This window comes from Apaloderma vittatum, unplaced genomic scaffold (genome assembly GCF_000703405.1).
Source record: "Apaloderma vittatum isolate BGI_N311 unplaced genomic scaffold, ASM70340v1 scaffold5724, whole genome shotgun sequence".
In the NCBI taxonomy this organism is placed as follows: Eukaryota; Metazoa; Chordata; class Aves; order Trogoniformes; family Trogonidae; genus Apaloderma; species Apaloderma vittatum.
In genome coordinates this window covers 35,647-47,749 of record NW_009713112.1, presented here as the reverse complement: position 1 = coordinate 47,749, position 12,103 = coordinate 35,647, and positions in this window count along the sequence as shown.

The window sequence follows — 12,103 nt, the reverse complement described above, 5'->3', positions numbered from 1 at the left end:
TTCTGAGATTGGTAACATATTTTTGATGCCATCAGTTCTTCTCTAAAGGTTTTTCCTGTCCTGGTTTAAGTGACATCACTACTCCAAACCCACATCAAATCCTACGTAGGGAATGGTATTTTCTTGCCATATATCATTTGGTCTGAAGTCAGCCAGGACGAGGTCCATGCTAAATGTGAAACATGTTCACACAGAAGCTTGGGCCATCTGAACAAACAGATGCAAATTAAACCAGGGCAGCTCTCCCGGTACGCTGAGCTCTCCTCTGCTTAGCATTTCACAGTCTAAAGCACAGATTATATTTCTCCCTCTCCTCTCTCCCCCTGTACCAAACGTTCATCTCTGTTCTGGTCGCTGCCCCATCAGCTGGAGGTTGAGCCGAGCGCAGGAGCACAACAGAGGCTGATGGAATCACGCTACGGGTAGGGGGGAGGGATGGAGGAGGACAGGCACACAGTGAGCAAGTGAGGAAGGCAGAAAGATCCCTGGCAACTTCTCTGCCATAGAGAACAGCGTTAGTGTGACGACTGCCTGCTGGCAGACACTCAAGGGGATCTCCAGAGCTGCTTCAGTTCAAATGAAGCCAGGCTTGGAGCCGTGAGCTGTAACTACTCACATCCTCTGGAGACTGGCACAGGGGAGAAAACCTTTGAGAACATTCACACTCATCGATTATTAAAAGGGCAAACTACATGTGCATTCCTCTCTGTCTTGAGAAATGAAACCATGGCCCTTCTCTGCCTCGTTAAGTCACCCGCTGAACAGGACGGGTGCTGTCCTGGCACCGGGAGCTGCAGAGCCTGCCTGTCCATCGCTGGGGCATGTCGTTCTTCTCCAGCTATTTATAGACAGAGCTCAAGAGGCTGATGGGTTGTGGAGCTCTGTAACAGCAACACGCAGGGGCAAGGCTGACTCTCTCCATCCCCAGTTCACTCAGACCTCGGCACTGATCACACTGTGTGGCTCACAGCTGCACGGCCACACTTCGTATTTCTCCCGTCTAAAAATATCTGCAGGTAGAACTGGGTCCAGCTCAGCTGGGAGGAGAGAGACTTTCCCAAGTGCTTGCGCTGTGCCCTTTGAGGGTTTCAAACTATGAAGTAACCCTGCAATGCATTTCTGGAGCGGGAAAGGGAGGATCAGTGGCAGACGTTTGAGAAAAGCCTGAGATTTATGCGTGCAGGTGAGTAGAAAAGATGATGTCGTAATAAATTCAACTGGATTCCAGAAACACAGGCGACTTCGCATCTGCATGATTCATACAGGGAGAAAAAGGATGTTCTGGCTTCGGGATTGATGACGGCAATTCCTGGAAACATTTTTTCCAGGCTGTGCGCTGGCCTGGGCGCAGGCGCAGAACGGCGGAGCCGCTGCTGCCGCCCTCTCCTGGCAGCCTCGTTGGGGATGGGCTTCTCATCCCAGACCTTCCCAGCAGCAGAAATTTTCCAAACAAATCCTGCCTGTATTACAAATCCATGTACTGCTCCATGCCTGGTCAGTCGCTGCCTTAACAGATTTACTATTTTAAGCAGGAGATTACTTTTTGTTCAGCCTTGTTTGCGCCTACTCAATTCTGTACTGAATCATTTGGCTGAACTTTAGAAAACTTTGCAGAAAGACGCCATAAACTCAGGGTGACAATATTGCCTAAGGGAAAGACGCAGCTCTCTATCATAGTGAAGTCCAAAGACAACAGAAGAAAGGGGTGGCACAGAAACAAACCGAACGGCTGGCAGAAGGCACAGATAGGAAACTCCCTACATGATGCTTGCCTTGAAGACTCGCATTAGCCCTTGTGAAAATATGAACTTCTGCTGAAGAGCTGTTGCTAACCACTAACAGACATTTTTGACACCATCACCAGCAGGACCACCACTTACCAGCTCAGCTTGTCCAGAAGGGCTCCAGGTAAGAAGCAAGTGAGCGTGGCAACTCGGAGCTTCACCTACTCGCAAGGGCAGCTCAGCGAGGCCCATTGGCAAGATGCAGCTTTGCAGCGAAAGGCAGAAAGTGGCGGAATGCACTTCTAAGTCCTTAGGCTGCTGGCAAAGAGAAGGTCCGGGCAATATTACACTGCAGGCGTTTGATGGCTACTCTTCACATCAGCAAAGATTTCCAGTGCTGCTGCTGTACGTTACAGCACAGAGCATAACGTTTAGTTCCCAGGGTCTGTAAACAGTACTTTGCACATACACTGCACAGTCTGCACCACGGTGAGTAAGGACTGGAGGCAACCTGGGTCACAGAGGAATAAAATGACTGGCCACAGTTGCACAGAAAATCAAAGTTATAATCAGGACTAAAGCACAAAGGTGCAATTGTAGGAATTCAGGAAAATTGTAGGAAACTCCCTGTATGTACTGAAGTCCTAGAGGGGCAGAAAATGGTCGATAAAGGAATTGGAAGTAAAACAAATTGAAGGTAAGGCTCTAAATAAGATCGCCTGCATTTTAAACAGCAGATTTCTGGGAAAATACATCTACTTGGAAGAGTGTGGGAACAGCAGCATAACTTGCAGCTAATGAGCTGCTGAGTAAGCTGTGGAACAGAAATACAGATGAGATGCTTAAGAGTCATTTTAGAAGGTCAAGCTGTGAAGGATACTGTCTACATAAAAGCATACCCAGAAGTTACTTGCAACTCAGCAGTCAAGATCGGAGTTGCTTACAAATGGTCCAGGACCAGTTTCTCTGTGTAGCAGCCAGCGGGCAGGAGAACCTGTGCAGCACTTCAGCCACAGTTTGCTGAGCCTTCTGCAGAAACACAGGCAGCAAAAAGAACTGGGCACCCAGATGGGACAGGAGGCAAGTACCAAAGGGTGGTGGCAGCACCAGCAGCCTGGCACAGAGCGCCCCCGGGCACAGCTTCGGGGGTCGTGCTGGCAGCCTCCCTCTGCAGCCCAGGGAAGGCAGCGCTTTTCTTTCTCTGGCTCGTGACCTGTGGATGTGCTGTGACAGGCAGATGATCCAAGAAATGAACTCTGCACATGACCTGCCCTCAGGGTATCCCCCAGCAGAACCAGGTAACTCCTCCCTGAAGCTGCTGTTATCTTCCAAGTAACAACCCCTAAGGCAATGGTACAATGCAGATTCACATTGACTTACCTGGCTCAGAACATGTCCCAGACCACACCATCCTGTGGCTACCTAGAGCATCCTCTGCAGTCAGAGCAAATCCAGTCAAACACTTTCTGTCCCAAGCTCAAGGATTTTGTTGTTATGAAGCAATTTCTAAAGCCTGTAATCCCGAACAGAGCAGAAAACAGTCTTTTAATAGCTTTACGACCTCATAAAGACAAATATCTTCTAAGAATAAACACGCAGAACATTCCACTCCTACTCTTAAAACAAGCTGCTGTGACTGAAGTGAGTGGGGGGTCCAATGCAACTGTTCATGAAACAAAACCCAGAAAAACAACCACCACAAACAACAAAAAAAATCCTGTACTTTGCTAGTTAGGGGTGAAATTGCCTACAACAGCTTGCAAAGGTAGGAGAGGAGAAACCAGTGTCTTCCACAGACATTTCATTAGCAGTATCCACCACTTTCCAGTTTAACTGTGGATGTGGCCACCTCCCTCCCCCCAAAACAGTCTGTTCCTGTTGTGCAAAATTGAGGCTTTAAAGAAAAGCTGCTTTTTGTAACAAACCCTGAACACTCCTTCCTAACAACTCTTCCTCCCTTAACACCACATAGCTTCCCAAGATGTTGGTCAGTCTTGGGGAGAGTAGCAAGAAATTTGGTAACTGGTGTTAGTAACTGAATAAACTTCCTCCCATGGATGCACAGGATAACGAGACACCAGATTGCAGTTAGAAACCACAAGGATTTAATTTCTCTCCTCAGAGAGGTGTAATGAATACTTCAGTATTACTACAACCACCCCAAACCTTACCCCTTGTATGCTTTAACAAAAAAGTATGAGCTATATAGCCCTGCCTGTTTTGCACTTCAGAGAAGCCTCTCCCTGGGGAAATAGCCATGTTTTCCCTTTTATCTTTGGCATGCTGGATTATTAAAACTGCAAAAAGCCCCATACTCTAGTAACAGGTGGCCATTCTGTTCTGGGGAAGAGAATTCAAAGCTAATGTATTTTTTGGCTCTCCCAGGAGAACATGCATTCATCAGCACCGAACAGACCTACCTGCAGAACTGACTGCTCCAGCTTCTGTTCTTATGAGGCAACATCTGAGCAACTGAATTATGAAAAGGACATCTTTGCTGTGTGCAGTGAGATAGTTTGAGATACAGAAACATTGGCTAGCATGGAAAAATCATGTGACTAAGATACACCGGTTCAAGCCTTCCACGCTATGTTCCAAGTAAAAACTTAAATCCCACTGAAACTGGTGCAGCTTAAGCACCTGCTCGTGACTGTTGCCTAGGGAAGGACAGAGCCTGGGCAGGCCCTCCAGTGACAGCACATTTCTTATTTTGATTAAAGTTTTGCAGATTCAGCAATTCAGACATCAGGGAAACTCAATCGGTATAATCCAAAACAACTCCAACCAGCTTTAGAGCAGGCAGAAGTGACAACTTAATAAACAACTCCCTTCCCTGCCTATTGGTCAAATGTTCTCAGCAGCCTGGCATGGCTCATGACAGCACCAAGGTGTTCAGCTGATACTGCCAGAAAGAGCTCTTTCTTGCTCTGATGAGAAAGCTGTTCAACTTTTTCCTGTAAGTTTATCTTTGACACTGGGAGAGAAGCAAGCACAGTTCCCATGGCTGTTATCTGACACTACACAGCCCAAGAGGAATCCAGGTGGCCAGGAAGGCCAATGGCATCCTGGCTTGTATTAGAGATAGTGTGACCGGCAGGTGGTGGGGCCACACCTTGAGTATTGGTGTCATTTTGGAAACCTCAGTACAAGAGAGATCTCGAGGTGCTGGAGTGAGTGCAGAGGAGGGCAACGAAGTTGGTGAAGGGCCTGGAGAACAGACCTTGTGAGGAGCGACTGAAGCAGCTGGGGCAGTTTAGTTTGAAGACGAGGAGGCTGAGGGGAGACCTCATCACTCTCTACAATGACCTGAAAGGACATTGTAGAGAGGCTGGTGCTGGTCTCTTCTCACAGGTTATTAGCGATAGAACAAGAGGGAACGGCTTCAAACTGCAACAGGGTAGGTTTAGACTGGACATCAGGAAAAATTTTTTCACAGAAAGAGTAGTCAGACATTGGCACAGGCTGCCCAGGGAGGTGGTTGAGTCACCATCCCTGGATGTCCTTAAAGGTCATTTAGATGTGGTGTTGGGGGATACGGTTTAGGGGTGAGCTTTGCAGAGTAGGGTTAGTGGCCGGACTCTATGATCCCAAGGGTCTCTTCCAAGCTGAATGATTCTATGATTCTAACAGGTGTTGCCAACTCAATAGGATTAATTATCTTCCCTTGCTGAGCTTAAAATCCATCTGCACAAACTCTAGCTGTACCTCCCCTTCCCCTGCCCATCCGTTCTAACGCCCAGGTCAGCTACTTCAACGCTAGAGAGGAACAAGTTTCAAGTTTTAGAGAGGTTAATGTTTCACCAGCCTTTGGTTCCTGGGCACACTTGGGAAGAATGATTCAGACCAGAACTGGAGAGGCAGGAGATATATAAAGATTACAGAACAAGATTTTATTGCATGATAGCTGGAGTTTCATGTAGTCCAAGCTGTAATTTATTCATAAAGCAGCTCTCCTGCAGAGAATTTTTGAATAAAGCAAGAGATGTTGCTCTAGACTCTGATGAATGATAAGAGTCATAAAGAACAGTATAACAAGTCAAGTTTTAATAGATTTATAAAATTCATATATATACAAAACAGTAAACTAAGTCACCAAAGCTATAAAATACACTTTTTACACATCACAATATAATTTTATCTAGTACACAGTTTTCATAAAATGAAACTATTACAGCAAGTAGCTGCTTCTATCATGGATGCTGTTTGGCGCTAGAAGACACTTATGTGAGCAGTCTGGAACTGTGCTTTTACTTTATGCATTTTTCACCTTCTTTTAGTTTGTCACTGTCTTTAAAGTACTTTCTTGTGAATTGTTAGAAAATTAAGGCTAAACTCAGGCCTTGCTTGCCCAATGCAGTGAATTGGTTTAAAAAAAGAATGATATTGCATAGCATGTGTGTTACAATGCATAGGCACCAGAGAGCAAGTAAATTGCAGAATAAAAGATAACATTTATTGGCTTCCTAGCTACATGATTGTGTCCCGAGATATCTTTGTATTTTGTCAGTTTGCTTTCATACATATTGATTCCATAAACAAGACAACTAACTCATCACAAGAGCAATAAATACTAGCCATTTTGTTGTGGAGCCTCCAAAAATACTTTTAAATGTGCATCATCGATTCAAGCTCATTACACATTCCAGATAACGAAACCTATTGACTGGAAGAATGCTCATTATCCTAAAGAGAGGTGATGGCTTCAATGTGAACGGGAGTTTGAACACATTTTCAAACCTAAGTCCACCAACCACACTTTCCAAGTCTTGTGAGCCACCAAAAGATCATTCCTCTTCCACATCCCCCTTCTCCCTGCTATTGTCTCTCAGCTTTTGTGCCCAACAACCTGCACACAAGCCCAGCACAAGAGGCTGACAGAGGCATTTGCACAGAAGCAGTGCTATTCAAAATCCATTACCTCCCTCTCCCAGGTCCTACTTATACAAAATTTTGCTCTCCATCAGTTGTAGTTTTTATTCAAATGACAGAAACAGTCTCTTACCTAGCCATTCTCCTGGAATACTTCTCATGTTCTGGTACCCTGAAGAAGGTTTAAGTAGCTGTTAGAAAGGAGTAAGATGAACTGTCTGGCCAGAAATCTGCATACTGTATTTTAATAGACATTGAGTTTTAGCACCCAGTCACGAACAGGTGAAGAGAGACTGACAACGGAAGGGTGTGCAGCTGCAGCAGGGCCAGCCTTGCCAGCCTGCTGCTGTTGATTCACAGCCAATAGCTCTCTGGAGTCACTCAAAGCTTTTGGGGTCAATGCAGATGGCATTTCACTACGGTCAGCCTTCGAGCACCAGCAGCTTTTGGGATTGTTCAGAAAATAGCTCCCATCTCTTACTCCCTTCCAACATACTTCGGCTTTTTTACCAGAATGCCCACTGTGCAAGTCAGTGCTGCTCTTTTCTACCTCTCTGACTGTGAATATTCTCACATTGGACAGAAGATACAACCTTCATACATATGCTAAGAGCTAGGTTGTGATACAGTTCGTCAAGCCAGGCAGAAAACTGCTAGCACTGACAATCTAGTACCTCCATACTCCCCACCCATTAAGAAAAAGCATATTAACACCATAGACAAACTTCAACACCGTTTTCCAAATGCCATTAGAAAGATAAAAACGTCAAGAATCAAGCTAAACTGTCCAACCACCAAGATGAGCAAAGAGATAGCATCACCTGCTTAGCAGAGTGGCAGTTTCAGCTCCAACTATCCTGGCTTTACTCATTTCCATCTATGTAAAAAAAGATTAGTGTTAAAACAAAGTGCCCACTTCACAGCACAAAGCAGAGATCACCCCAGCTAATTACAAAACAGGTAATATTGAAACGCACTAGGTCTTGTATTGTCTTGCCAATTACTTCCTCACTAGGCTAGACAGTCCTCATGTAGAAGTATGTGGAGTCAGCATTCATTCAGGCCAAGTCTTGCTCAGAACACGCCAGTTTTCCTGATCCATAATGGATGCTCCCTAGAAATCTGTTAAAAACTCATTTACAAAAGTAGGCACAAATGTTTTGTAGTCGCTACTGAAACACTCTACCTGCCACTTTCTGTGTTAGAGAATTAATAAAGAGTGTACTGAGGTAAAGAGTTGGCAGTGCTATATTAAAACCCCTGACTGCACCATGTGTTTTTGTACTAGAAAAGCGATATAGAAAAGAGGCTACTACTAAACTCACTGCAATCAACATAGTTCTCCTCATGAGAGATCAGTGTAGGGCTTGGATGACAAGCTGTTACTGCACTTTGTGTTTGTGTCTCAAGCTGGTCTCCATCCAGCTGTCTGGCAGCCCTGTAAGTACTCCTGAAAATCTGACGACACAAGCAAAGGTAGGTCAGGTGTCAAAACCCACTACCCGAAAATCAGAGGGGTCCTTTTACAGGAATCCTGTAGTTTCATGCAGCAGCATGATTTATTTTTTTCCTGGAGAACTAAAGAGGGACATACATAGAAAAGACTCCAAACCATGAAGTTAATATCTGCAGAGACAGTCATCTACAGGCAAAGGGCTTTTTTTCCTAAAAATATGTTCTGTTGAAAGTAGTTCTCTGTCACTAAAATAAGCTGCTTGTTTCTTCAGCAGTTACACGTCTATTCTTTTAGTTTCTGTAAATCTACAATTCTTTGCAGATGACATTAACCAGGACTGGTAAATACCTGGGAGGGATGGGAGAACGACAGACAGGATGGGATACACTTTCCGAAGGCACCGTTTTTCATACCAAAACCTGCTTCAGCTATCCTCGTGGAATTAGTGTTGTCTGCAGTGTCACAGAGGTCTTCCTCCTCTGCTTCATGACTCTGCTTAGCTGAGGTTCAGGCTTTAGTTGGCTCAGAAAGCCCGTAAATGGTCACATTCTGGAGCTTCTTCATGCTTGTAACATGTCTAGTTCCAGGCTTTACAACACAGTATTTTATAAAAAAGAATATATTATCAAGTTAAGTCAAATAATCTTTGCTGCCATATTAAATAAAATAGGATCAATTCTTTGTATCAAACTGGAAGTCTCTTTGAGTTGCAGTGTAAATTTGAGTGGCTGGTAATTTCCACTCCATAACTGATACTAATTAATTTTCAACATTAAGAAGTATTTAATTGCTTCCAAGTGACAATTGCCCATTAAATGTCACTTATGGAAAATTATTCTTCCTTTTTAATTCCAATTCACCATGTCACCTCATAATGCCATCTAAGAATTGCTCAGAGGATGACAGCACAGCAATCTGAAGGAACAGCATTGACTGACACGCTGTATTAACTTGAAGCCTGTTCGGAGGACAACAAATACAAAGTATTCTTTGACGAATGGCTCCTATTTAGTTAGTTTTTCTACTTAAACTGCAAGATTACAGAAGTCTCTGCTGCAAGCATTTCCTTTCTTTGTCCTCAGGAGAGACAACCCGCTTGCAACACCCCATCACTGGTCATTGACCTTCGGGTGTCAGAGGAGGGACAGCAAAAGGCTGCCCTTTCTTTTTTTTTTTTTTTTAAAAAAAGTAGTCTTTCAAGGTCTCCATCTGATTATCATCCTGCCTGTGACCCATTTCCTGACTAGCCAAATGAACAATAAGCCTAGCAAGGTTAAAAAAAAAAGATGTTCTCTCCAGCTGTGTTTACCTGCAAAGTTCTCCAGGATGTCACTTAAAGTTTTCTGTTTGGTTCTTGTGAAAGGACTAAGCAACCGACCAAGCCGGTCTTGAGATGTTTGTACGACCTAACCTACCTCAGTTCTGCTTTGGTAATTAACTGATTTACCATAACATGATTTTCTGGCTTTACTATACCCTAACTTGCCTTGAAAAGCCCCCAAAACAAACCCTCTCAGTTGTGGCAAGTAGGGGAGTGTATTCTGCAGAGAAAGCTGCCGCTTAAAAACCCAAATCAGGGCCAGATCCTTTGCAAATTTGACTTTTGCAAGAAGAGTTTTCTGATCTTGGGTTCCTGGTGTGAATCCTCACTGTGAAAGCTGGACAGACCACTGAACCTACAAATCCAAACTACCGACTTTCACTCGCAGTCTACATCGCCACGCTCAGGCCCATTTCACCAATAAAAAGAAGAAAGGCAATAAAGGGCCTGAGGTGATCAAACTGGTTCCCTCAAACTCTGATTCAGTGTGCAAAACTGCCATATCATACAAAAAAAAAAAAAAGCTTGAGAGCTCAATATGAGATTTCTCATGCTGTTTCTTTTCCAGGTGCAGATTAAGTTACTTAAAATATAAGTTGCATTACTAGCTCTGTTCAGAGTTTTAAATCCATAAGGTGACTAAGGATACAAACCCATGGATGAGCATGAAGAGAAAAACAGAACAGGAAATTCCATGCTATGCCTCCCAGGTAAAACTACAGTAGATTCAGACATAAAACTGAGGTAATTCTTGAGAAAAAGTACAGTTGAAAGGGAATGTTTAACTCATTTGAGAAAACAAGCATAATATTGACTCACCTAGGAAATTCTGTGAAACAATAAAGCTCACAACAAACTAGGAAATAAATCCCAGTCAACCTAGAAGTCAGGTCAGCCCACAACTGCCTCCTCTTTCCTAGTGTCTTGTGTGTGACGCAGAAACCACTACCAAAAACTCCAAGAACATCTTAAGTCTTTGAAAAGTCTTAGTCTTCAGCCAAACAAATGGGCTAGCTTAGAGAAATGAAGCCTATATAAGTAAACGTGTTTGCATTGCTCTGTGTTGAAACATTTACCTTCTCAAATGCAATAATCTTAAGAGTTTCCCCCATATGAATATTTCAGTCATGGAACATTTTTCGTCTTCAAGGTTAAAAATGAATAAATATTTAAAAGACAGAGTTGGTCCTGGCACAAAATAAGACTTGTTAGAAGGAAGCTAATTCCTGTTTAAATTTGTTTAAATTTAAGTTAATTTTTCCCATCTGCAACTTTTCAGTTGCTTCTTACCTTGATACTGTGCGCGTTACCACCGAAAAGGCCACCTCTCTTCTACTATGAAGCCTGCACAAAGAAAGCCAAGAGACTGCTACATTAGGAAACTACACAAAAATACTAGTGTGAACATCTGCAAGCTTCAGAGGGGAAGAAAGATTCCAGATTCTATCCAAATTAACATGAAAGGACAACGGAACGGGACTTTTTCTGAGCCCATTTCCCATGGGATTACCAGCTGAAGCAGAACTTGCTGTTTTGACATGCCATTACAGGCTCAAAGGGGAGAGGAACTCCAGGGAATCTGCTGACTTTTACAGGTACAAAGAGCCCTTCAGGTTTTATTCTTGGATAAAAACTATGACAAGAATTGCACAGTAAAGTATGTTTGAAAACTACCTAAAGGATACCACTACAATGGTGATATAAAAGGCAGAGCTTCAGTTTGTCCGTGTACACCACCGTAGTAGAAAAGATCCGATATGTCTGTACACAAAAAAAAGGCACCTGACAGTTAGTCACACAGGCTGAGAGCTAGGAAATTAACAGTTCATATCGACATTATTCATAGCCTCTTGCAATTTTACACACAAAAGCTGTTGCCCAAATTGGGCAGCTCCAAACTTGACTGTACTTGGAATTATATGTGCATTACTATCGGCTAAAGATCCCATTAAGACACAGATTAAAGGCCAATTTTACAGCAAGGTTTTGCTGTCCAAATATATCAGTGCAGCTGTAAAACTGGGATCTCCAGGGTGTTCAGTTGTCCTGTAAGGTCAGCTGTTGGGAACTAATCAAGCAGCTGCTGTACTACCAAAACCTTTGCTTAAGAGTTTAATCAGCTTTCCAAATTTTGAATATAGATAAAAGCCCTGTCACGTGAGATACTGAGCTTCACAAACACTGCCCACCGCCAGTGTGAGAACCGCGCTGGATTTCCATGGAACACAGCTCCCTGAGCACCCACTGTGCAGACACATGGTCAGGGGCTCCAGCACAGGCTGCTTCACCAAGGAAATCACTGTTCCCATGATGTAATACCCTTCACACATAGTGCAAAATAAACCCTTCTCCATATCAGCGAGGCCTTAACTTCCCATCCACTTTACTCCAGTACGGGCTTCCTCACACAAATTTAGATTTTTGCCTCGGGACGCTCATGTAAAACCTTCAGGCAAGAGCTGTGCTTCCACCTCGATAAGTGGATTCCAGACCCTTGGCAAAGCTGGACAGGCACACAAGATCTGCTTATATTCCTAAGGGTTAAGAGCGGAACTTCCACTAACATTCTCCAATACAGCTGCCGATCTCATTAGGTTTAGATTAGTCTGATCGACTCAGCACCTCCAAACTAGGAAAAAAAAAGGCAGTTTGTACAACTAGTGTCTCTGAAAAAAAAAAAAAAGGAAAAAAAAAGAGCATGTTCATTTAAAACAACATGTCTTCCATACATGG